Consider the following 24,523-nt stretch of genomic DNA (forward strand, 5'->3'; position numbering starts at 1 on the left):
AGGGACTTCTTTATTGAGGGCTTCGGTCATGCGGAGATTTTCCGAAAGTTAATTGAGACCAAGGACTTGACCTTGGAAGCGGCGGCGTTGATGGCTCAGACTTTCATGGTGGGGGAGGAGGAAACCAAAATAATATACGCGCGCAATTCTACCTCCAACGCGGTGATGGATCAGGGAGTCAATATCATAAACACGACTCAGAGCCCCGCAGGCAGGCAAGGGCAGTTCGACACACCCCAGGCAGCAATAGACCCAGAGTAGGTTTTCAACAGAGACAATGGCAGGCTGAACGGACACTTACGCCATCACAGTGGACAATGCGGTCCGGGATGGGGCCATTGACACCCACTAATGCATCGTCCTATGGGGTTGGGTGCGTGTTGCAGCAGAGTAATGCCGAGGGCCAACTTCAACCTGTGGCTTATGCCTCCAGGTCGCTCTCTCAAGCAGAACGGGGATATGGGATGGTTGAGAAGGAAGCACTCGCATCTGTCTATGGTGTAAAAAAAAATGCATCAGTACCTTTTTGGCAGGAGGTTCAAATTAAAAACGGATCACAAGCCGTTAACATCCCTGTTGTCGGACAGCAAGGCTGTCAATGCCAACGTGTCAGCTCACATACAGCGATAGGCTCTCACGCTGGCTGCTTATGACTACTCCATCCGGCACCAGCCTGGCACTGAGAATTGTGCTGACGCGCTCAGCATACTTCCACTGGCCACCACTGAGGGGGCAGCGGAGCAAAGCGCTGAGATGGTCATGGCCGTTGATGCCTTTGACAGCGCAAGCTCCCCCATCACAGCCCGCCAGATCAAAATCTGGACAAACAGAGATCCCCTCCTATCTCTGATTAAGAAATGTGTTCTGACTGGGGATTGGGCGCCCGCACACGGAGCATGCCCTGAGGAGGTCAGACCGTTTCACAGATGGATGGATGGATGAGCTCTCCATCCAAGCCGACTGCCTACTATGGGGCAGCCGGGTAGTCATGCCCCAGAGGGGCAGGGAGGCATTCATCAGGGAACTTCACAGCGAGCATCCAGGCATCGTGCTGATGAAGGCCATTGCCCGGTCACCTGTTTGGTGGCCAGGAATTGATTCAGACCTGGAACACTGTGTTCACATGTTGCTCCCTCAACGCTGCCCCTCATGGGCTGGTCATGGCCATAGTTGATTTCAGACACCTCGCCTCGTGGTGCGGGTGCCATCTTTTCACTCTCCTCGAGGTCGGCTGCGGTGATCCTTCTCTCCCAGCTTCTGCCACTGAAGCCGGGGAAATATCTTCTGCGTCGATCTTCTCCCTTTGGAGTCCTGCCACAGCCCGGAAGGTGAGTTCTGGTCTATCGGGTTGGATCATCTCGCCGTTGGGTAGTGCGGTCTGTGTCGTCGCCACGCAGTCGAGCTGGACGGTAGGATCTTCAGGTGCTGCAATGGATCCAAATTTGGGGCCGCATAGGACATCGATCGCCGGGGCCTGGAGGCTTTCCCAGCTCCAACAGATTTGGATTTACTTCATCCAACTTCTTCCTAGCAGTGTTGGACCATCACCAGCAACAATCCACAAAGGTAGCTTGTGCATCGCGCCACTGTAGGACACCTGGACATCCACGCTGCCAACAACTAGGATGGTGTCGTTTGTGTAAGTGAGCAGCTTCACCTGGATTGGTAGCATATTAGATTGTTCGATAGGGTTATCCCAGAGTTTCTCGAAGGCCGCCTGGTTCATCAGCGATTGGCTCGCCCCTGTGTCAACCTCCATCGAGACTGGGACACCGTTGATTTCAACTTCTATCTTCAACGGGGAATTCTCGGTGGAGCAGGTAAACACTCCGTACACCTCTTCCTGGGGCTGAGCTGCCTCCTGGACACTCTCTTCGTCTTCATCAGCGCTGGAGCCCGGGTGATCGGCCAACTCTTCAGCGACTCGGTGAGTAAAATTTCTTGTACACATTCGCTGCAGATGGCCTTTAGTGTTACAGCCCTTGCAAGTATAGTCCCTGTATCTGCATTGGCGGGCTCTGTGATTTCCTCCACAGCACCAACATGGGGCTGGCCGATTGTCCCCCTGCGGCGGACTCAGGGTTGCGGGGCTCGGGGTCACAGTCTTGCCTCTGAAAGGCGCCATTCGGTTCACTGTACTTGCCTGGGGTTGAGTCATTATCCTTCTGGAATCGCAGGCTGAGGCCATGAACACTTGGCTCACGTTAATTGCTTTCTGCAGGGTGACCGTGGTGTCCACAGAGAGCAGCCTGTGGAAGAGGCCTTCATGGCCGATTCCAATAACAAAGACGTCCCTCAGTGCTTCGGTGAGGTGGTCGCCAAAAGTCACACGGTGCAGCCAATTGTCTCAGGTCTGCAACATATTTTGCGATTTCTTGGCCTTCGGTCAACCAGTGTGTGTAGAACCAGTGACTTGCTGTTCGGATGCTCTCTTTTGGCTTAAGCTGTTCCTGTATCAGGGTTACGAGCTCCGTGAACGTTTTCATTGTCGTCTTCTCTGGGGCTAGCAAGTCCCTGACAAGGCCATGACGGTGGGCCTACAACTGCTGAGCAGGATGGCTCGGCACTTGTCAGCCAGCGAGGTCGGTGTGTCTCCAGCCAGGTCGTTCGTGATGAAGTAGTGTTCTAGCCTTTCCACAAAGGCATCCCAATCTTCCCTATCAGCGAATTGTTGAAAGTTGCCAAGGTTAGCTATTTTTCACATGGAATTCGTATTCTCGTCGCCAATTGTGATGTTTGCAGGTACTGTAGTAATGACTCCATGAGGCAAGGTATTGCACTTGAACTGTTGTGACCGTGGTCCATTTATTGCAGCTCCTGAACGAAGTTACAGTAAGGTGGACTCCCTTTTATACCTGCGGTGTACAGGTGACCTCTAGGTCTCCACCTGTTGCACCCTCTGGTGGTACAGGCATATTGTATACAATGTAGAGATACATTCATTGGTCTTATGTAACTGTACATTGAGTGTACAGGGTATATACATACACAACATATACTATTCACTTCAACCACTCCCTGTGGTAGTGAGTTCCACATTCTCACCACTCTCTGGGTAAAGAAATTCTTTCTGAATTCCCTATTGGATTTATTGATGACTATCTTATATTTATGGCCTCTGGTTATGCTCTTTCCCACAAGTGGAAACATTCTGTCAAAACCATTCATCATTTTAAAGATGTCCATTAGGTCACCCCTCAGCCTTCTCTTTTCAAGAGAAAAGAGACCCAGCCTGTTCATGCTTTCCTGATATGTATATCCTCGCATTTCTGGTATCATCCTTGTAAATCTCTGCACCCTCTCCAGTGCGTCTATATCCTTTTTATAATATGGCGACCAGAACTGTACACAGTACTCTAAGTGTGGTCTAACCAAGTTTCGATACAAGTTTAGCATAACTTCTCTACTTTTTACTTCTATCCCTGTAGAAATAAACCCTAGTGCTTGGTTTGCTTTTTTAAGGCCTTGTTATCCTGTGTCGATACTTTTACTAATTTGTGTATTTCTACTCTGAGATCCCTTTGCTCCTTTATCCCATTTAAATTCTTATTTTCTAAGTAATATGTGACCTCTCTATTCTTCCTACCAAAATGTAATACCTCACATTTATCTGTGTTGAATTTAATTTACCAATTATATGCCCATTCTGCAAATGTATTAATGTCTTGTAATTTGTTGCAATCTCCTCAGTATTGACTATTTCCCCCCCCCCCCACCTCCCCCAATTTGGTGTTGTCCGCAAATTTAGAAATTGTGTTTTTGATTCCAAAGTCTAAATTGTTAATATAAATTGTGAACAACAGTGCTCCCAGCACAGATACTCATGGAACACCACTACCCACCTTCTGCAACTGTGAATAGCTAGCTACCTCTCTGCTTTCTGTCTTGAAGCCAACTAGCTGTCCATTCTGCTACTTGTCCCCTGACTCTGCATTCCCTGACCTTGAGGAGAGACACTTGGTACAATCAGTATAACTTCTGTTCATATACTATTACATAAATAAGACATGTCAACAGAGCCTGCTGCTGCTGCCTGCCTCACTGCTGTTTGCTGATTTTTTCACTGATTAGTCGTGAGTTACAAAATCATAGGGCACGTGCTGCATTATCTGTATATCCCCCTCTCTCCTGAAGGTCCTCGGCCTCAATTCCATGGTCACCGTCAGTCCTCTACACATTCTTTGAGTGAGCCTAGTCAATGAATGTCGACAGGTTGTTTGACAGTGTGAGGCTTTGTGGTCCAGCCTGATCCTATCCTGGGTCAATGTCCACGTACAGGCTGATATGTATCTCCTCTCTGTGGCTCAGGAACAGAGTCCAAATATAGCACCAACTGCTGCTCCAGCTGAGATCAGTGAACTCCACACAGAACAAGGGGGCATAACCTTAAAATTAGAGCTAGGCTGTTCAGGGGTGATGTCAGGAAGCACTTCTTCACACAAGGGGTAATGGAAATCTGGAACTCTCTCCCCCAAAAAACTGTTGACGCTGGGGGTCAATTGAAAATTACAAAACTAAGATTGCTGTATTTTTGTTAGGTACGGGTATTAAGGGTTAAGGATCAAAGGCGGGTAAATGGAGATATGATACAGATCAGCCATGATCTAATTGAATGGCAGAACAGGTTTGAGGGGCTGAATGGCCTACTCCTGTTGAAATGTTCCAAAGATTGAAACTGGCTTTGTGTGAGCCACTGGGGCTTGCGTTGTGTTCAATGCTTGATGCTGTACAATGTACCATGGATGGATATGTTGAACTCCCGTACCAACAGCTTGTAGTTGAAGTACTGCGATTTCCCATCTTCCATGCGAAGAGGCCGATCCAGCCTTCACTCCAAATAAGGGTACCATTATGTAACAACAGAACAGTTTGAAACAGGATATGTATCATCAGGAACCTTTCATGACCTAAGGAAATGCCAAAGTGCTATACAGCCAATGAAGTAATTTTGAAGTGTAATCACTGTTGTAATGTAGGAAACGAGGCAGCTAATCTGGGCACAGCAAGATCCCACAAACAGCAATCTGATAATGACCAGTTAATCTGTTTCAACAATGTTGGTTGAGTGATAAATATTGGCCAGGACACCGGGGAGAACGCTCTTGATCCTCTTCAAAATAGTGCCATGGGATCTTTCATGTTTACATGAAAGGTCAGACGGCACCTCCGAAAGTGCAGCACTCCCCTGGAGTGTCGGCCTAGATTATGTGCACAAGTCTCTGAAATGGGACTTGAACCCACAACCTTCTGACTCAGGTCAGAGTGCTACCCACTGAGCCATGGCTGACACCTTCATGGTCTCTGGAGCTGGAAAGAAAGATCAGGAAATAGCATCATGGCGTCAGCCAGACTTTTTTTTATTCGTTCACAGGATGTGGGTATCGCTGGCAAGGCCAGCATTTATTGCCCATCCCTAATTGCCCTCGAGAAGATGTTGGTGAGCCGCCTTCTTGAACCGCTTCAGTCCGTGTGGTGAAGGTACTCCTACAGTGCTGTTAGGGAGGAAGTTCCAGGATTTTGTCCCAGCGACGATGAAGGAATGGCGATGTATTTCCAAGTCAGGATGGTGTGTAACTTGGAGGAGAACTTAGAGGTGGTGGTGTTCCCATGCGCCTGCTGCCCTTGTCCTTCTAGGTGGTAGAGTTCGTGGCTTTGGGAGGTGCTGCCAAAGAAGCCTTGGTGAGTTGTGCATCTTGGAGGTTCATCATTACCTAATCGCCCCCTGTTGACATTTGTTCAATGTAATTTTCAGGCATAAAGCTGCTTTGGTGGACTTGGCATGACACGGACCCCAATATTTACGACAGACACTACTGGGCACCCTGGACCTCCTACATCTTCCACATGTCATTCGCTTGTAGCTTTGCGTTCCTCATAAACATAGGCAGGTAAGTGGACCATAATAAGACTCTCTATGTAGCGGATAGGGCTCAATCAGTCCCAATAGAGGGGACTTGGTACAACCGTGGCAATTTTCCAGAGATCAGATTACAGAAGTATCTGTTGTTGCCCGATTACCCCAACACTTCTCTTCATCCCCGAGTTTCTCTTCCAAAAGTCTGCGTTGGTCGCCTCCCGCGTGCGTGCCATCCTGTGTCCGCTGGGAACCTCCACCGCTGACCCCGGCGGGCGGACATTTAGGGATCAGGTGGGTGGTTCTCTCATTTCAATGTCCCAATGGCCATGTCCGTGTCCCCAGGGATACATCGCTCGCTTTGTAAAGGGCCAAGCGATAATTAAATCCATGTAAAAATATTGGCACTGTTTAAATCTTTGAGGTCCAGGCCGTTGTCCGGGTCCAGACCCCCAGGTGGATCCCACCTGTGCTACGGAGGCAGCCAGGCAGCCAGCTTTCACCAGGCCTTCCTGCTGCCAACTTACACTGGTGCCATTGAGGTCCCATGGCAGGAACTCATGCCGTAAAGAATTCCCATCACTGGCTCCTTCTGTCAGTGGTCTTATTTGGGGCAGGCAGTGACTCTACCCCCACAAGGCCTCCTGGAAACTGGTGCACGCGGTGCGGGGTCAGGCTACACCTGGAGTACTGCGTACAGTTTTGGTCTCTGTATTTAAGGGAGGATATACTTGCATTGGAGGCTGTTCAGAGAAGGTTCACTAGGTTGGTTCCGGAGATGAGGAGGTTGACTTATGAGGATAGGTTGGGCCTATACTCATTGGAGTTCAGAAGATCTTATTGAAACATATAAGATAATGAGGGGGCTCGACAAGGTGGATGCAGAGAGGATATTTCCATTCATAGGGGCAACTAAAACTAGGGGACATAATCTCAGAATAAGGGGCTGCCCATTTAAAACTGAGAAGAGGAGGAATTTCTTCTCTCAGAGGGTTGTAAATCTATGGAATTCTCTGTCTCAGAGAGCTGTGGAGGCTGAGTGATTGAATATATTTAAGGCGGAGATAAATAGATTTTTGAGCGATAAGGGGATAAAGGGTTATGGGGAGTGGGCGGGGAAGTGGAGCTGAGTCCATGATCAGATCAGCCATGATCTTATTGAATGGCGGAGCAGGCTCGAAGGGCCAGGTGGCCTACTCCTGCTCCTATTTCTTATATTCTTATGAATCCGGGTCCTGGCTCATTTGCTGACCCTCCCACTACAGCACCCCAATTGCCTCAAGGGTTTTCAGTCCCGCTGGCTGACGCTGAGATAGGGTTTGACAGGCCTCTGCTGCCCTCCAGCACCTCACCCACAGTGCCATCCATCATAGGCAAACCGAAGCTGTGAGTGACAGCGGACTATTTGATTGTGAGGGCCATCACAGCTGAAGCCCATTATGTTGTCTGCTTGGCACTCGCTTCCAGAGCACTTGTGGCCATCTATTTTATTTTTCAGTTTAATACATGTTTTCAGTACTGGGTTTCATTATTTGCTTTTGCTGCCATTTCTTTTGAAAAATATTTACTTTAAAAATAAATATTATTGATGTGCAGTTTGAAGTATCCGAGCATTTTACACAGCGAGTCGTTATGATCTGGAATGCAGTGCTTGAAAGGGAGGTGGAAACAGATTCAATAGTAACATTCAAAAGGGAATTGGATAAATACTTGAAAAATAACATTTTTCTGGGCTATGGGTGAAGAGCAGGGGAATGGAGCTGATTGGATTGCTCATTCAAAGAGCCGGCACAGGTATGATGGGCCAAGTGCCCTCCTCTGTGCTGTACCATTCTGTGATTGTTCTATGATTTAATTTTTTGCCCATGTTTAAGTATCCAAGTGTTTTCTGCTAATGCAGCAAGTAACGCAGAGCACGAAATGGTGACAAAAATATGGAACATGATTAGGGAGTTCTTACGGTGTAGAATTTCAGTGGAACATACAGAGTGATGAGGCATCGAGTGAAAAGTCCCTGATGGGCAGTATGCCAAGTGACAATTAATGATGGGGGATTGGTTCTAAGCTTCACACAAAGGGTAGATTTTAACTTTCATCACCGGGTGACAATCTGGTGGAAGCTGATCGTTTTACACCCCGCAGTCAATGGAAACTTAAATCGGGCAGGGTGTATATCGGGGGGTGGTGTGTACATCAGGGGGTGTGTACATGGGGGGTGGGGGTAGTTCATGGGGGGTACATCGAGGGGTGTATATCAGGGGGGGGTTTACATCGGGGGTGGGTGTACATCGGGGGGGTGGTGTACATTTGCGGGGGCATACATCAGTGGGTGTGTACATCAGGGGCGTACATAGAAACATAGAAACTTACAGCGCAGAAGGCGGCCATTTCGGCCCATCACGTCCGCGCCGGCCGACAAAGAGCCACATGGCCCTCGGTCAGCAGCCCTAAAGGTTACATATAAACCTATGAACAACGGCGGAAAGGCAAAGAGTACCCAGCCCAACCAATCCGCTTCACATAACGGCAACACCCCTTATACTGAAACATTCTACACTCCACCCCAACCGGAGCCATGTGATCTCCTGGGAGAGGCAAAAACCAGATAAAAACCCAGGCCAATTTAGGGAGAAAAAATCTGGGAAAATTCCTCTCCGACCTATCCAGGCAATCGAAACCAGTCCAGGAGATGACCCTGGCCGTATTCTATTCCCTGCAGTACTTACCATTATATCTGCGCCGTCCAATGGGGTTGTACATCGGGCGGGGGGTGGGGGGCAGAGTCCATGGTGGGGTACATTGAGTGGTGTACATTGGGGCGTGTACATCAGGGAAGGGGTTACTTCGGAGTGGGGGGGTACATCGGGAGGGGGTACATCGGGGAGGGGGTACATCGGGGGGGAGGGGGGAGAGTGGTTGATCTGCTGCTTCCAGTCTGGCTCTGGAAATGAATAACTACCCCAGGAGCCTGAAGTGGTAGAAGGTGGAACATGCCAGGGAGATCAGCTGTGAGAAGATATGTTTTTACAAAAGCAAAATACTGCGGATGCTGGAAATTTGAAATAAAGACAGAAAATGCTGGAAATGCTCAGCAGGTCAGGCAGCATCTGTGGAGAGAGAAACAGAGTTAAAGTTTCAGGTCGATGACCCTTCATCAGCTAGTTGTTCATCTCCAGCATCTTCCAGGTTTGCTGGCACCAGAACATGTACTTTCCCTGCCCGCCATTAGACCACCAAACATTATCTTCACCCGTCTCACCCACCGGACAATGACTGTGAGTGACTGGCTGCAACAACCAGGGGCCAGCCTGGAGCTGGTGCAAGATCCATGCAAGGAGATCCGTAGCTATCTGACATTGCTGGGATGTCGCTTCCATTGACAATCAAGGTGAGCTCCTCCCCCAACCGATTTTTGCCTCCGCCTCTTGCCAGGGTCGCATTGGGACCATCTGAAGTATCTGTCAATGTGCTGCTCACCGATGTCTCAAACAGGTGACTGATGCACTGGTCGGATTGGCCAGCACTGCGGATATCAGTGTACATAGGGTGTCAGCTCAAAGTTGCAGCATGAAGGTATGCTGTGCTGGAGAATGGGCATATACACATGATCGGCAGTGAAAGATTATTTGAGGGATCGGCATGGGCCAGCAATAAACTGGACAGGTTTGACGTGCGACACTCTGTGACATGCATCCCGAGGGCATCGAACTGGTGAAAGGCAGGGTTGGATAGTCTTACCTCTGTCGTTTCCTTAGGGTGTCCCGCCTTGGTCTGTGCATGCACTGCTGTACTGTTGTGTCAACCCTGACTGCCATTCCCTGTCAGATATGCTGCATTGACGGGCTAGAATGCCAAACAGGGCAACCCTCCCTGCGCCACCTCACACAGTAGCCCCCCCACTTCACCAACCATCAAACACGGGGCTTGGGTCCTGTGCTGCTTCACCACGCACTCTCGCTCATGTCTTCATGTTTCTTTTGCCTTTCCAGCCACCTCTTTGGTCCAATACAAACTTTGGAAGAACTGCAAAATGCATTTTGAAATATTTATCGCCTTTGGAAAGGTTGAAACAATTTATGCCCTCATTTACCTTTAAATGGACGCAACCCCTTTAAATTTTGACTGCAAATTTTTTTAAGGCTGCTGAATGTGAATCTTCCCCACCCGCTGACCCCTCCTCCATCGCTCCTGTTGGTAAGTCCAGAGCACCAGGGTCAATCCGGCCTGGGAGGTAACCAGGAATAGAGAGAGGCCTAATCTCAGGAAGTCCAACAAAGTGAGCCTGGCGGGATTGGCAAACACTGAGCCCAGGCTCTCTCCTTCAGCATCAAGACTGGAAAATATATTGTATTGCCTCATTAATTCAGCACAGTCCAATATACATCAGCCACTTTAAAACTACGTAACTGCTTTGAAAAGTGCTCCTGAAATGAGGTTTTATCATTAAAGCAGTAATGTTTTCCTTGTCTTTAGAGGACATTTTTACTTTACACACTGTTCCAGACAATGACGCAATGAACCAGTGCATCTTAGCCCTGTTCTACGCACATTCTCCGCAGTGACAGTCTGCATTTTTGATAATTGATCTTATTGTGTTTACTGAAGCTGCAGCCTATTGACTGTGATACTGATACAGATCTCTCTGTAATTCACTGAGACCTGTAGGCCAATACAGATCTCCTGTGCTCACTCAGTCACTCAGACTATGCAGGTCACCCGGGTGTAAGTGAAAGGGATTTTAGAATGTGGTTGTGCATTGTCAACCTTTTTAACCATTTATATTAGCCTTTAAATTTAGAGTCTGAAATTGTCCAGCGACGATAGTCCAGTGCCCCTCTGGGTGTGCTAGCGAGCCAGAGGATGGGAGAGGCCCGTCATCGATCCCTGCTCCCGAGGAGGCCTTTAGTGGTCTTGAATGAGGTGAGAAAAGATCATTTGAGGCTCCCATTCCTTATAGCAATCCAGTGACCCCAAAAGTGCACATGGGCGGACATCAGGCTTGTCTGTGATGCCCTCGTGGGGAATAGCTGCTTTGAGAGGGGAGGGAGAAATTGAGGAAAATTGGAATGGGATGGGGGGGGTAGCAGGCGATGTTGTTGGTGGGGGGAGGGGGTGGGGCTGTTGGTTGGTTGCTGAGGGGAGGGGACGTTGCTGGGGGGAGGGGACGTTGTTGCTGGGGGGAGGGAATGTTGGTTGCTGGGGGGAGGGGACGTTGGTTGCTGGGGGGAGGGGACGTTGGTTGCTGGGGGGAGGGGACGTTGTTGGGGGGGGAACGTTGTTATTGGGGGGAGGGGACGTTGGTTGTTGGGGGAGGGGACGTTGGTTGTTGGGGGGAGGGGACGTTGGTTGTTGGGGGGAGGGGACGTTGTTGTTGGGGGGAGGGGACATTGGTAGTTGGGGGAGGGGACGCTGTTATTGGGGGGAGGGGACGTTGTTATTGGGGAAGGGGACGTTGGTTGCTGGGGGGAGGGGACATTGGTTGTTGGGGGGAGGGGACGTTGGTTGTTGGGGGAGGGGACGTTGGTTGTTAGGGGAGGGGACGTTGGTTGTTAGGGGAGGGGACGTTGGTTGTTGGGGGGGACGTTGTTATTGGGGGGAGGGGACGTTGGTTGTTGTTGGGGAGGGGGTGTTGTTATTGGGGGGAGGGGACGTTGGTTGTTGGGGGGAGGGGATGTTGGTTGTTGGGGGGAGGGGATGTTGGTTGTTGGGGGGAGGGGACGTTGGTTGTTGGGGGGAGGGGACGTTGTTGTTGGGGGGAAGGGACGTTGTTGTTGGGGGAGGGGACGTTGGTTGTTGGGGGGAAGGGACGTTGTTGTTGGGGGAAGGGACGTTGGTTGTTGGGGGAGGGGACGTTGGTTGTTGGGGGGAGGGGACGTTGTTGTTGGGGGAGGGGACGTTGGTTGTTGGGGGAGGGGACGTTGTTGTTGGGGGGAGGGGACGTTGGTTGTTTGGGGGAGGGGACGTTGGTTGTTGGGGGGAGGGGACGTTGGTTGTTGGGGGAGGGGACGTTGGTTGTTGCGGGGAGGGGACGTTGGTTGTTGGGGGAGGGGACGTTGGTTGTTGGGGGAGGGGACGTTGGTTGTTGGGGGAGGGGACGTTGGTTGTTGGGGGAGGGGACGTTGGTTGTTGGGGGAGGGGACGTTGGTTGTTGGGGGGAGGGGACGTTGGTTGTTGCGGGGAGGGGACGTTGGTTGTTGGGGGGAGGGGACGTTGGTTGTTGGGGGAGGGGACGTTGGTTGTTGGGGGGAGGGGACGTTGGTTGTTGGGGGGAAGGGACGTTGTTGTTGGGGGGAGGGGACGTTGGTTGTTGGGGGGAGGGGACGTTGGTTGTTGGGGGGGACGTTGGTTGTTGGGGGGAGGGGACGTTGGTTGTTGGGGGGAGGGGACGTTGGTTGTTGGGGGGAAGGGACGTTGTTGTTGGGGGGAGGGGACGTTGGTTGTTGAGGGAGGGGACGTTGGTTGTTGGGGGAGGGGACGTTGTTGTTGGGGGGAGGGGACGTTGGTTGTTGGGGGAGGGGACGTTGTTGTTGGGGGGAGTGGACGTTGGTTGTTGGGGGGAGGGGACGTTGGTTGTTGGGGGGAGGGGACATTGGTTGTTGGGGGGAGGGGACGTTGGTTGTTGGGGGGAGGGGACGTTGGGTGTTGGGGGGAGGGGACGTTGGTTGTTGGGGGGAGGGGACGTTGGTTGTTGGGGGGAGGGGACATTGGTTGTTGGGGGGAGGGGACGTTGGTTGTTGGGGGGAGGGGACATTGGTTGTTGGGGGGAAGGGACGTTGGTTGTTGGGGGGAGGGGACGTTGGTTGTTGGGGGGAGGGGACATTGGTTGTTGGGGGGAGGGGACGTTGGTTGTTGGGGGAGGGGACGTTGGTTGTTGGGGGAGGGGACGTTGGTTGTTGGGGGGGACGTTGTTATTGGGGGGAGGGGACGTTGGTTGTTGGGGGAGGGGACGTTGGTTGTTGGGGGAGGGGACGTTGGTTGTTAGGGGAGGGGACGTTGGTTGTTGGGGGAGGGGACGTTGGTTGTTGGGGGGGACGTTGTTATTGGGGGGAGGGGACGTTGGTTGTTGGGGGAGGGGACGTTGGTTGTTGGGGGAGGGGACGTTGGTTGTTGGGGGAGGGGACGTTGGTTGTTAGGGGAGGGGACGTTGGTTGTTGGGGGGAGGGGACGTTGGTTGTTGGGGGGAGGGGACGTTGGTTGTTGGGGGGAGGGGACGTTGGTTGTTTGGGGGAGGGGACGTTGGTTGTTGGGGGAGGGGACGTTGGTTGTTGGGGGGAGGGGACGTTGGTTGTTGGGGGAGGGGACGTTGGTTGTTGGGGGGAGGGGACGTTGGTTGTTGGGGGGGACGTTGGTTGTTGGGGGGAGGGGACGTTGGTTGTTGGGGGGAGGGGACGTTGGTTGTTGGGGGGAGGGGACGTTGGTTGTTGGGGGGAGGGGACGTTGGTTGTTGGGGGGAGGGGACGTTGGTTGTTGGGGGGGACGTTGGTTGTTGGGGGGAGGGGACGTTGGTTGTTGGGGGGAGGGGACGTTGGTTGTTGGGGGGAGGGGACGTTGGTTGTTGGGGGGAGGGGACGTTGGTTGTTGGGGGGGACGTTGTTGTTGGGGGGAGGGGACGTTGGTTGTTGGGGGAGGGGACGTTGTTGTTGGGGGGAGGGGACGTTGGTTGTTGGGGGAGGGGACGTTGGTTGTTGGGGGGAGGGGACGTTGGTTGTTGGGGGGGACGTTGTTGTTGGGGGGAGGGGAGGTTGGTTGTTGGGGGGAGGGGACGTTGGTTGTTGCGGGAGGGGACGTTGGTTGTTGGGGGAGGGGACGTTGGTTGTTGGGGGGAGGGGACGTTGGTTGTTGGGGGGAGGGGACGTTGGTTGTTGGGGGGAGGGGACGTTGGTTGTTGGGGGGAGGGGACGTTGGTTGTTGGGGGGAGGGGACGTTGGTTGTTGGGAGGAGGGGACGTTGGTTGTTGGGGGGAGGGGACGTTGGTTGTTGGGGGGAGGGGACGTTGGTTGTTGCGGGAGGGGACGTTGGTTGTTGGGGTAGGGGACGTTGGTTGTTGGGGGGAGGGGACGTTGGTTGTTGGGGGGAGGGGACGTTGGTTGTTGGGGGGAGGGGACGTTGGTTGTTTCGGGGAGGGGAGGTTGGTTGTTGGGGGGAGGGGACGTTGGTTGTTGGGGGGAGGGGATGTTGGTTGTTGGGGGGAGGGGACGTTGGTTGTTGGGGGGAGGGGACGTTGGTTGTTGGGGGGAGGGGAGGTTGGTTGTTGGGGGGAGGGGACGTTGGTTGTTGGGGGGAAGGGACGTTGGTTGTTGGGGGGAGGGGACGTTGGTTGTTGGGGGGAGGGGACGTTGGTTGTTGGGGGGAGGGGACGTTGGTTGTTGGGGGGAGAGGACGTTGGTTGTTGGGGGGAGGGGACGTTGGTTGTTGGGGGGAGGGGACGTTGGTTGTTGGGGGGGGATGTTGTTGGGGGAGGGGACGCTGTTATTGGGGGGAGGGGACGTTGGTTGTTGGGGGAGGGGACGTTGGTTGTTGGGGGAGGGGACGTTGTTGTTGGGGGGAGGGGACGTTGGTTGTTGGGGGAGGGGACGTTGGTTGTTGGGGGAGGGGACGCTGTTATTGGGGGGAGGGGACGTTGGTTGTTGGGGGAGGGGACGTTGGTTGTTGGGGGAGGGGACGCTGTTATTGGGGGGAGGGGACGTTGGTTGTTGGGGGAGGGGACGTTGGTTGTTGGGGGAGGGGACGTTGTTATTGGGGGGAGGGGACGTTGGTTGCTGGGGGGAGGGGACGTTGGTTGCTGGGGGGAGGGGACGTTGGTTGTTGGGGGAGGGGACGTTGTTGTTTGGGGGAGGGAACGTTGGTTGTTGGGGGGAGGGGACGTTGGTTGTTGGGGGAGGGGATGTTGTTGTTTGGGGGAGGGGACGTTGGTTGTTGGGGGAGGGGACGTTGGTTGTTGGGGGGAGGGGACATTGGTTGTTGGGGGGAGGGGACGTTTGTTGTTGGGGGGAGGGGACGTTGGTTGTTGGGGGGAGGGGACGTTGGTTGTTGGGGGGAGGGGACGTTGGTTGTTGGGGGGAGGGGACGTTGGTTGTTGGGGGGAGGGGACATTGGTTGTTGGGGGGAGGGGACGTTGGTTGTTGGGGGGAGGGGACGTTGGTTGTTGGGGGGGACGTTGGTTGTTGGGGGGAGGGGACGTTGGTTGTTGGGGGAGGGAACGTTGGTTGTTGGGGGGAGGGGACGTTGGTTGTTGGGAGGAGGGGACGTTGGTTGTTGGGGGGAGGGGACGTTGTTGTTGGGGGAGGGGACGTTGTTTGTTGGGGGGACGTTGGTTGTTGGGGGGAGGGGACGTTGGTTGTTGGGGGGAGGGGACGTTGGTTGTTGGGGGGGCGTTGTTTGTTGGGGGGAGGGGACGTTGTTGTTGGGGGGAGGGGATGTTGGTTGTTGGGGGAGGGGACGTTGTTTGTTGGGGGGGACGTTGGTTGTTGGGGGGAGGGGACGTTGGTTGTTGGGGGGGGACGTTGTTGGGGGGAGGGGACGTTGTTGTTGGGGGGAGGGGATGTTGGTTGTTGGGGGAGGGAACGTTGTTTGTTGGGGGGAGGGGACGTTGGTTGTTGGGGGGAGGGGACGTTGTTTGTTGGGGGGAGGGGACGTTGGTTGTTGGGGGGAGGGGACGTTGGTTGTTGGGGGGAGGGGACGTTGGTTGTTGGGGGGAGGGGACGTTGGTTGTTGGGGGAGGGGACGTTGGTTGTTGGGGGAGGGGACGTTGGTTGTTGGGGGGGAGGGGACGTTGATTGTTGGGGGGAGGGGACATTGGTTGTTGGGGGAGGGGACGTTGGTTGTTGGGGGGAGGGGACGTTGGTTGTTGGGGGGAGGGGACGTTGGTTGTTGGGGGAGGGGACGTTGTTGGGGGGAGGGGACGTTGGTTGTTGGGGGGAGGAGACGTTGGTTGTTGGGGGGAGGGGACGTTGGTTGTTGGGGGGAGGGGACGTTGGTTGTTGGGGGGAGGGGACGTTGGTTGTTGGGGGGAGGGGACGTTGGTTGTTGGGGGCAGGGGACGTTGGTTGTTGGGGGGAGGGGACGTTGGTTGTTGGGGGGAGGGGACGTTGGTTGTTGGGGGAGGATGTTGTTGGGGGAGGGGACGCTGTTATTGGGGGGAGGGGATGTTGGTTGTTGGGGGAGGGGACGTTGGTTGTTGGGGGGAGGGGACGTTGGTTGTTGGGGGAGGGGACGTTGTTGTTGGGGGGAGGGGACGTTGGTTGCTGGGGGGAGGGGACGTTGGTTGCTGGGGGGAGGGGACGTTGGTTGTTGGGGGAGGGGACGTTGGTTGTTGGGGGAGGGGACGTTGTTATTGGGGGGAGGGGACGTTGGTTGCTGGGGGAGGGGACGTTGGTTGTTGGGGGAGGGGACGTTGGTTGTTGGGGGAGGGGACGTTGTTGTTGGGGGGGAGGGGACGTTGGTTGTTGGGGGGAGGGGACGTTGGTTGTTGGGGGAGGGGACGTTGTTATTGGGGGGAGGGGACGTTGGTTGTTGGGGGGAGGGTACGTTGGTTGTTGGGGGAGGGGACGTTGTTATTGGGGGGAGGGGACGTTGGTTGTTGGGGGGAGGGGACGTTGTTGTTCGGGGGAGGGGACGTTGGTTGTTGGGGGAGGGGACGTTGTTGTTCGGGGGAGGGGACGTTGTTGTTGGGGGGAGGGGACATTGGTTGTTGGGGGGAGGGGACGTTGGTTGTTGGGGGAGGGGACGTTGTTGTTGGGGGGAGGGGACGTTGGTTGTTGGGGGAGGGGACGTTGGTTGTTGGGGGAGGGGACGTTGGTTGTTGGGGGAGGGGACGTTGTTGTTCGGGGGAGGGGACGTTGTTGTTGGGGGGAGGGGACATTGGTTGTTGGGGGAGGGGACGTTGGTTGTTGGGGGGAGGGGACGTTGTTGTTCGGGGGAGGGGACGTTGTTGTTCGGGGGAGGGGACGTTGTTGTTCGGGGGAGGGGACGTTGGTTGTTGGGGGAGGGGACGTTGGTTGTTGGGGGAGGGGACGTTGTTGTTCGGGGGAGGGGACGTTGGTTGTTGGGGGAGGGGACGTTGGTTGTTGGGGGAGGGGACGTTGTTGTTCGGGGGAGGGGACGTTGGTTGTTGGGGGAGGGGACGTTGGTTGTTGGGGGAGGGGACGTTGTTGTTCGGGGGAGGGGACGTTGTTGTTGGGGGGAGGGGACGTTGGTTGTTGGGGGAGGGGACGTTGGTTGTTGGGGGGAGGGGACGTTGTTGTTGGGGGGGAAGGGACGTTGGTTGTTGGGGGGAGGGGACGTTGGTTGTTGGGGGGAGGGGACGTTGTTGTTGGGGGGGAAGGGACGTTGGTTGTTGGGGGGAGGGGACGTTGGTTGTTGGGGGGAGGGGACGTTGGTTGTTGGGGGGAGGGGACGTTGGTTGTTGGGGGGAGGGGACGTTGGTTGTTGGGGGGAGGGGACGTTGTTGTTGGGGGGGAAGGGACGTTGGTTGTTGGGGGGAGGGGACGTTGGTTGTTGGGGGGAGGGGACGTTGGTTGTTGGGGGAGGGGACGTTGTTGTTGGGGGGGAAGGGACGTTGGTTGTTGGGGGGGAGGGGACGTTGGTTGTTGGGGGGAGGGGACGTTGTTGTTGGGGGGGAAGGGACGTTGGTTGTTGGGGGGAGGGGACGTTGGTTGTTGGGGGGAGGGGACGTTGTTGTTGGGGGGGAAGGGACGTTGGTTGTTGGGGGGAGGGGACGTTGGTTGTTGGGGGGAGGGGACGTTGGTTGTTGGGGGAGGGGACGTTGGTTGTTGGGGGGAGGGGACGTTGTTGTTGGGGGGGAAGGGACGTTGGTTGTTGGGGGGAGGGGACGTTGGTTGTTGGGGGGAGGGGACATTGGTTGTTGGGGGGAGGGGATGTTGATTGCTGGGGGGAGGGGACGTTGGTTGTTGGGGGGGGATGTTGTTGGGGGAGGGGACGCTGTTATTGGGGGGAGGGGACGCTGGTTGTTGGGGGAGGGGACGTTGGTTGTTGGGGGGAGGGGACGTTGGTTGTTGGGGGGAGGGGACGTTGTTGTTGGGGGGAGGGGACGTTGGTTGTTGGGGGAGGGGATGCTCTTATTGGGGGGAGGGGACGTTGGTTGTTGGGGGAGGGGACGTTGGTTGTTGGGGGAGGGGACGTTGGTTGTTGGGGGAGGGGACGTTGTTGTTTGGGGGAGGGGACATTGGTTGTTGGGGGGAGGGGACGTTGGTTGTTGGGGGGAAGGGACGTTGGTTGTTGGGGGGAGGGGACGTTGGTTGTTGGGGGGAGGGGACGTTGGTTGTTGGGGGGAGGGGACGTTGGTTGTTGGGGGGAGGGGACGTTGGTTGTTGGGGGGGAATGTTGTTGGGGGAGGGGACGCTGTTATTGGGGGGAGGGGACGTTGGTTGTTGGGGGGAGGGGACGTTGGTTTTTGGGGGAGTGGACGTTGGTTGTTGGGGGGGACGTTGGTTGTTTGGGGAGGGGACGTTGGTTGTTAGGGGAGGGGACGTTGGTTGTTGGGGGGAGGGGACGTTGGTTGTTGGGGGGAGGGGACGTTGGTTGTTGGGGGGAGGGGACGTTGGTTGTTGGGGGAGGGGACGTTGGTTGTTGGGGGGGACGTTGTTATTGGGGGGAGGGGACGTTGGTTGTTGGGGGAGGGGACGTTGGTTGTTGGGGGGGACGTTGTTATTGGGGGGAGGGGACGTTGGTTGTTGTTGGGGGAGGGAGTGTTGTTATTGGGGGGAGGGGACGTTGGTTGTTGTTGGGGGAGGGAGTGTTGTTATTGGGGGGAGGGGACGTTGGTTGTTGTTGGGGGAGGGAGTGTTGTTATTGGGGGGAGGGGACGTTGGTTGTTGTTGGGGGAGGGAGTGTTGTTATTGGGGGGAGGGGACGTTGGTTGTTGGGGGGAGGGGACGTTGGTTGTTGGGGGGAGGGGACGTTGTTATTGGGGGGAGGGGACGTTGGTTGTTGGGGGGGGGAGGGGACGTTGGTTGTTGGGGGAGGGGACGTTGGTTGTTGTTGGGGGGAGGGGACGTTGTTATTGGGGGGAGGGGACGTTGGTTGTTGTTGGGGGGAGGGGACGTTGTTATTGGGGGGAGGGGACGTTGGTTGTTGTTGGGGGGAGGGGACGTTGGTTGTTGGGGGAGGGGACGTTGGTTGTTGGGGGAGGGGACGTTGGTTGTTGTTGGGGGGAGGGGACGTTGGTTGTTGGGGGAGGGGACGTTGGTTGTTGGGGGGAGGGGACGTTGGTTGTTGGGGGGAGGGGACGTTGTTATTGGGGGGAGGGGACGTTGTTATTGGGGGGAGGGGACGTTGGTTGTTGGGGGGGGGAGGGGACGTTGGTTGTTGGGGGAGGGGACGTTGGTTGTTGTTGGGGGGAGGGGACGTTGGTTGTTGGGGGAGGGGACGTTGGTTGTTGTTGGGGGGAGGGGACGTTGTTATTGGGGGGAGGGGACGTTGGTTGTTGTTGGGGGGAGGGGACGTTGTTATTGGGGGGAGGGGACGTTGGTTGTTGTTGGGGGGAGGGGACGTTGTTATTGGGGGGAGGGGACGTTGGTTGTTGGGGGGAGGGGACGTTGGTTGTTGGGGGAGGGGACGTTGGTTGTTAGGGGGAGGGGATGTTGGTTGTTGGCGGGAGGGGACGTTGGTTGTTGGGGGGAGGGGATGTTGGTTGTTGGCGGGAGGGAGTGTTGTTATTGGGGGGAGGGGACGTTGGTTGTTGTTGGGGGAGGGAGTGTTGTTATTGGGGGGAGGGGACGTTGGTTGTTGTTGGGGGGAGGGGACGTTGGTTGTTGGGGGGAGGGGACGTTGTTATTGGGGGGAGGGGACGTTGGTTGTTGGGGGGAGGGGACGTTGGTTGTTGGGGGGAGGGGACGTTGGTTGTTGGGGGAGGGGACGTTGGTTGTTGTTGGGGGGAGGGGACGTTGTTATTGGGGGGAGGGGACGTTGTTATTGGGGGGAGGGGACGTTGGTTGTTGTTGGGGGGAGGGGACGTTGGTTGTTGGGGGAGGGGACGTTGGTTGTTGTTGGGGGGAGGGGACGTTGTTATTGGGGGGAGGGGACGTTGGTTGTTGTTGGGGGGAGGGGACGTTGTTATTGGGGGGAGGGGACGTTGGTTGTTGTTGGGGGGAGGGGACGTTGTTATTGGGGGGAGGGGACGTTGGTTGTTGTTGGGGGGAGGGGACGTTGTTATTGGGGGGAGGGGACGTTGGTTGTTGTTGGGGGGAGGGGACGTTGGTTGTTGGGGGAGGGGACGTTGGTTGTTGTTGGGGGGAGGGGACGTTGTTATTGGGGGGAGGGGACGTTGGTTGTTGGGGGGAGGGGACGTTGGTTGTTGTTGGGGGGAGGGGACGTTGTTATTGGGGGGAGGGGACGTTGGTTGTTGTTGGGGGGAGGGGACGTTGTTATTGGGGGGAGGGGACGTTGGTTGTTGTTGGGGGGAGGGGACGTTGGTTGTTGGGGGGAGGGGACGTTGGTTGTTGGGGGAGGGGACGTTGGTTGTTAGGGGGAGGGGATGTTGGTTGTTGGCGGGAGGGGACGTTGGTTGTTGGGGGGAGGGGATGTTGGTTGTTGGCGGGAGGGGACGTTGGTTGTTGGGGGGAGGGGACGTTGGTTGTTGGGGGGAGGGGACGTTGGTTGTTGGGGGAGGGGACGTTGGTTGTTGTTGGGGGGAGGGGACGTTGGTTGTTGGGGGGAGGGGACGTTGGTTGTTGTTGGGGGGAGGGGACGTTGGTTGTTGGGGGGAGGGGACGTTGGTTGTTGTTGGGGGGAGGGGACGTTGGTTGTTGGGGGAGGGGACGTTGGTTGTTAGGGGGAGGGGACGTTGGTTGTTGGGGGGGGACGTTGGTTGTTGGGGGGAGGGGACGTTGGTTGTTGGGGGAGGGGACGTTGGTTGTTGGGGGGAGGGGACGTTGGTTGTTGGGGGGGGACGTTGGTTGTTGGGGGGAGGGGACGTTGGTTGTTGGGGGAGGGGACGTTGGTTGTTGGGGGAGGGGACGTTGGTTGTTGGGGGAGGGGATGTTGTTGTTTGGGGGAGGGGACGTTGGTTGTTAGGGGGAGGGGATCTTGGTTGTTGGCGGGAGGGGACGTTGGTTGTTGCGGGGAGGGGATGTTGGTTGTTAGGGGGAGGGGACGTTGGTTGTTGGGGGAGGGGACGTTGGTTGTTGGGGGGAGGGGACGTTGGTTGTTGGGGGGAGGGGATGTTGGTTGTTGGGGGGAGGGGATGTTGGTTGTTGCGGGGAGGGGATGTTGGTTGTTGGGGGGAGGGGACGTTGGTTGTTGGGGGGAGGGGATGTTGGTTGTTGGGGGGAGGGGACGTTGGTTGTTGGGGGAGGGGACGTTGGTTGTTGGGGGGAGGGGACGTTGGTTGTTGGGGGGAGGGGATGTTGGTTGTTGGGGGGAGGGGATGTTGGTTGTTGGCGGGAGGGGACGTTGGTTGTTGGGGGGAGGGGATGTTGGTTGCTAGGGGGAGGGGATGTTGGTTGTTGGGGGGAGGGGACGTTGGTTGTTGGGGGAGGGGACGTTGGTTGTTGGGGGGAGGGGACGTTGGTTGTTGGGGGGACGTTGTTGTTGGGGGGAGGGGAGGTTGTTGTTGGGGGGAGGGGACGTTGGTTGTTGGGGGAGGGGACGTTGGTTGTTGGGGGAGGGGACGTTGGTTGTTGGGGGGAGGGGACGTTGGTTGTTGGGGGAGGGGACGTTGGTTGTTGGGGGAGGGGACGTTGTTGTTGGGGGGAGGGGACGTTGGTTGTTGGGGGGAGGGGACGTTGGTTGTTGGGGGGAGGGGACGTTGGTTGTTGGGGGGGAGGGGATGTTGTTGTTTGGGGGAGGGGACGTTGGTTGTTGGGGGGAGGGGATGTTGTTGTTTGGGGGAGGGGACGTTGGTTGTTGGGGGGAGGAGACGTTGGTTGTTGGGGGGAGGGGATGTTGATTGCTGGGGGGAGGGGACGTTGGTTGTTGGGGGGAGGGGACGTTGGTTGTTGGGGGGAGGGGACGTTGGTTGTTGGGGGGAGGGGACGTTGGTTGTTGGGGGGGGACGTTGTTGTTTGGGGGAGGGGACGTTGGTTGTTGGGGGGAGGGGACGTTGGTTGTTGGGGGGAGGGGACGTTGGTTGTTGGGGGGAGGGGACGTTGTTGTTGGGGGGAGGGGACGTTGGTTGTTGGGGGAGGGGACGCTGTTATTGGGGGGAGGGGACGTTGGTTGTTGGGGGAGGGGACGTTGTTTGTTGGGGGAGGGGACGTTGTTATTGGGGGGAGGGGACGTTGGTTGCTGGGGGGAGGGGACGTTGGTTGTTAGGGGAGGGGACGTTGGTTGTTGGGGGAGGGGACGTTGGTTGTTGGGGGGGGCGTTGTTATTGGGGGGAGGGGACGTTGGTTGTTATTGGGGGAGGGGACGTTGGTTGTTGGGGGGAGGGGAGGTTGGTTGTTGGGGGAGGGGACGTTGGTTGTTGGGGGAGGGGATGTTGGTTGTTGGGGGGAGGGGACGTTGGTTGTTGGGGGGAGGGGACGTTGGTTGTTGGGGGGAGGGGAGGTTGGTTGTTGGGGGAGGGGACGTTGGTTGTTGGGGGAGGGGACGTTGGTTGTTGGGGGGAGGGGATGTTGGTTGTTGGGGGGAGGGGAGGTTGGTTGTTGGGGGGAGGGGAGGTTGGTTGTTGGGGGAGGGGACGTTGGTTGTTGGGGGAGGGGACGTTGGTTGTTGGGGGGAGGGGACGTTGGTTGTTGGGGGGAGGGGAGGTTGGTTGTTGGGGGAGGGGACGTTGGTTGTTGGGGGAGGGGACGTTGGTTGTTGGGGGGAGGGGATGTTGGTTGTTAGGGGGAGGGGACGTTGGTTGTTAGGGGGAGGGGACGTTGGTTGTTGGGGGGAGGGGAGGTTGGTTGTTGGGGGAGGGGACGTTGGTTGTTGGGGGAGGGGACGTTGGTTGTTGGGGGGAGGGGACGTTGGTTGTTGGGGGGAGGGGACGTTGGTTGTTGGGGGAGGGGACGTTGGTTGTTGGGGGAGGGGACGTTGGTTGTTGGGGGAGGGGACGTTGGTTGTTGGGGGAGGGGACGTTGGTTGTTGGGGTGAGGGGACGTTGGTTGTTGGGGGGAGGGGACGTTGGTTGTTGGGGGGAGGGGACGTTGGTTGTTGGGGGGAGGGGACGTTGGTTGTTGGGGGAGGGGACGTTGGTTGTTGGGGGAGGGGACGTTGGTTGTTGGGGGGAGGGGACGTTGGTTGTTGGGGGGAGGGGACGTTGGTTGTTGGGGGGGGAGGGGACGTTGGTTGTTGGGGGAGGGGACGTTGGTTGTTGGGGGGAGGGGACGTTGGTTGTTGGGGGGAGGGGACGTTGGTTGTTGGGGGGACGGGACGTTGGTTGTTGGGGGGAGGGGACGTTGGTTGTTGGGGGGGGACGTTGGTTGTTGGGGGCAGGGGACCTTGTTGTTGGGGGGAGGGGACGTTGGTTGTTGGGGGGACGGGACGTTGGTTGTTGGGGGGAGGGGACGTTGGTTGTTAGGGGAGGGGACGTTGGTTGTTGGGGGGAGGGGACGTTGGTTGTTGGGAGGAGGGGACGTTGGTTGTAGGGGGGAGGGGACTTTGGTTGTTGGGGGGGATGTTGGTTGTTGGGGGAGGGGACGTTGGTTGTTGGGGGGGGACGTTGGTTGTTGGGGGAGGGGACGTTGGTTGTTGGGGGGAGGGGACGTTGGTTGTTGGGGGGAGGGGACGTTGGTTGTAGGGGGGAGGGGACTTTGGTTGTTGGGGGGGATGTTGGTTGTTGGGGGGAGGGGACGTTGGTTGTAGGGGGGAGGGGACGTTGGTTGTTAGGGGAGGGGATGTTGGTTGTTGGGGGGAGGGGACGTTGGTTTTTGGGGGGAGGGGATGTTGGTTGTTGGGGGAGGGGACGTTGGTTGTTGGGGGGAGGGGACGTTGGTTGTTGGGGGGAGGGGACGTTGGTTGTTGGGGGGAGGGGACGTTGTTATTGGGGGAGGGGACGTTGGTTGTTGGGGGGAGGGGACGTTGGTTGTTGCGGGGAGGGGACGTTGTTTGTTGGGGGGAGGGGACGTTGTTGTTGCGGGGGAGGGGACGTTGGTTGTTGGGGGGAGGGGACGTTGTTTGTTGGGGGGAGGGGACGTTGTTGTTGCGGGGAGGGGACGTTGTTTGTTGGGGGGAGGGGACGTTGTTGTTGCGGGGGAAGGGACGTTGGTTGTTGGGGGGAGGGGACGTTGGTTGTTGGGGGGAGGGGACGTTGGTTGTTGGGGGAGGGGACGTTGTTTGTTGGGGGGAGGGGACGTTGTTGTTGCGGGGGAGGGGACGTTGGTTGTTGCGGGGAGGGGACGTTGTTTGTTGGGGGGAGGGGACGTTGGTTGTTGGGGGGAGGGGACGTTGGTTGTTGCGGGGAGGGGACGTTGTTTGTTGGGGGGGAGGGGACGTTGTTGTTGCGGGGGAGGGGACGTTGGTTGTTGGGGGGAGGGGACGTTGGTTGTTGGGGGGAGGGGACGTTGGTTGTTTCGGGGAGGGAATGTTGGTTGTTGCGGGGAGGGGACGTTGGTTGTTGGGGGGAGGGGACGCTGTTGTTGGGGGGAGGGGACGTTGGTTGTTGCGGGGAGGGGACGTTGGTTGTTGCGGGGAGGGGACGTTGGTTGTTGGGGGGAGGGGACGTTGGTTGTTGGGGGGAGGGGACGTTGGTTGTTGGGGGGAGGGGACGTTGGTTGTTGGGGG

General features: G+C 56.7%; 1 long non-coding RNA gene across 2 annotated transcripts in view; it reads right to left on the minus strand.

The window, feature by feature from the left end:
- The window catches only part of LOC139268875 (uncharacterized), a 77,064-nt gene that overhangs the window by 14,553 nt on the left and 37,988 nt on the right, over positions 1-24,523 (minus strand). The gene's annotated exons all lie outside the window — the stretch shown is intronic.

The sequence above is a fragment of the Pristiophorus japonicus genome, chromosome 8 (assembly GCF_044704955.1).
Source record: "Pristiophorus japonicus isolate sPriJap1 chromosome 8, sPriJap1.hap1, whole genome shotgun sequence".
Taxonomy (NCBI): domain Eukaryota; kingdom Metazoa; phylum Chordata; class Chondrichthyes; family Pristiophoridae; genus Pristiophorus; species Pristiophorus japonicus.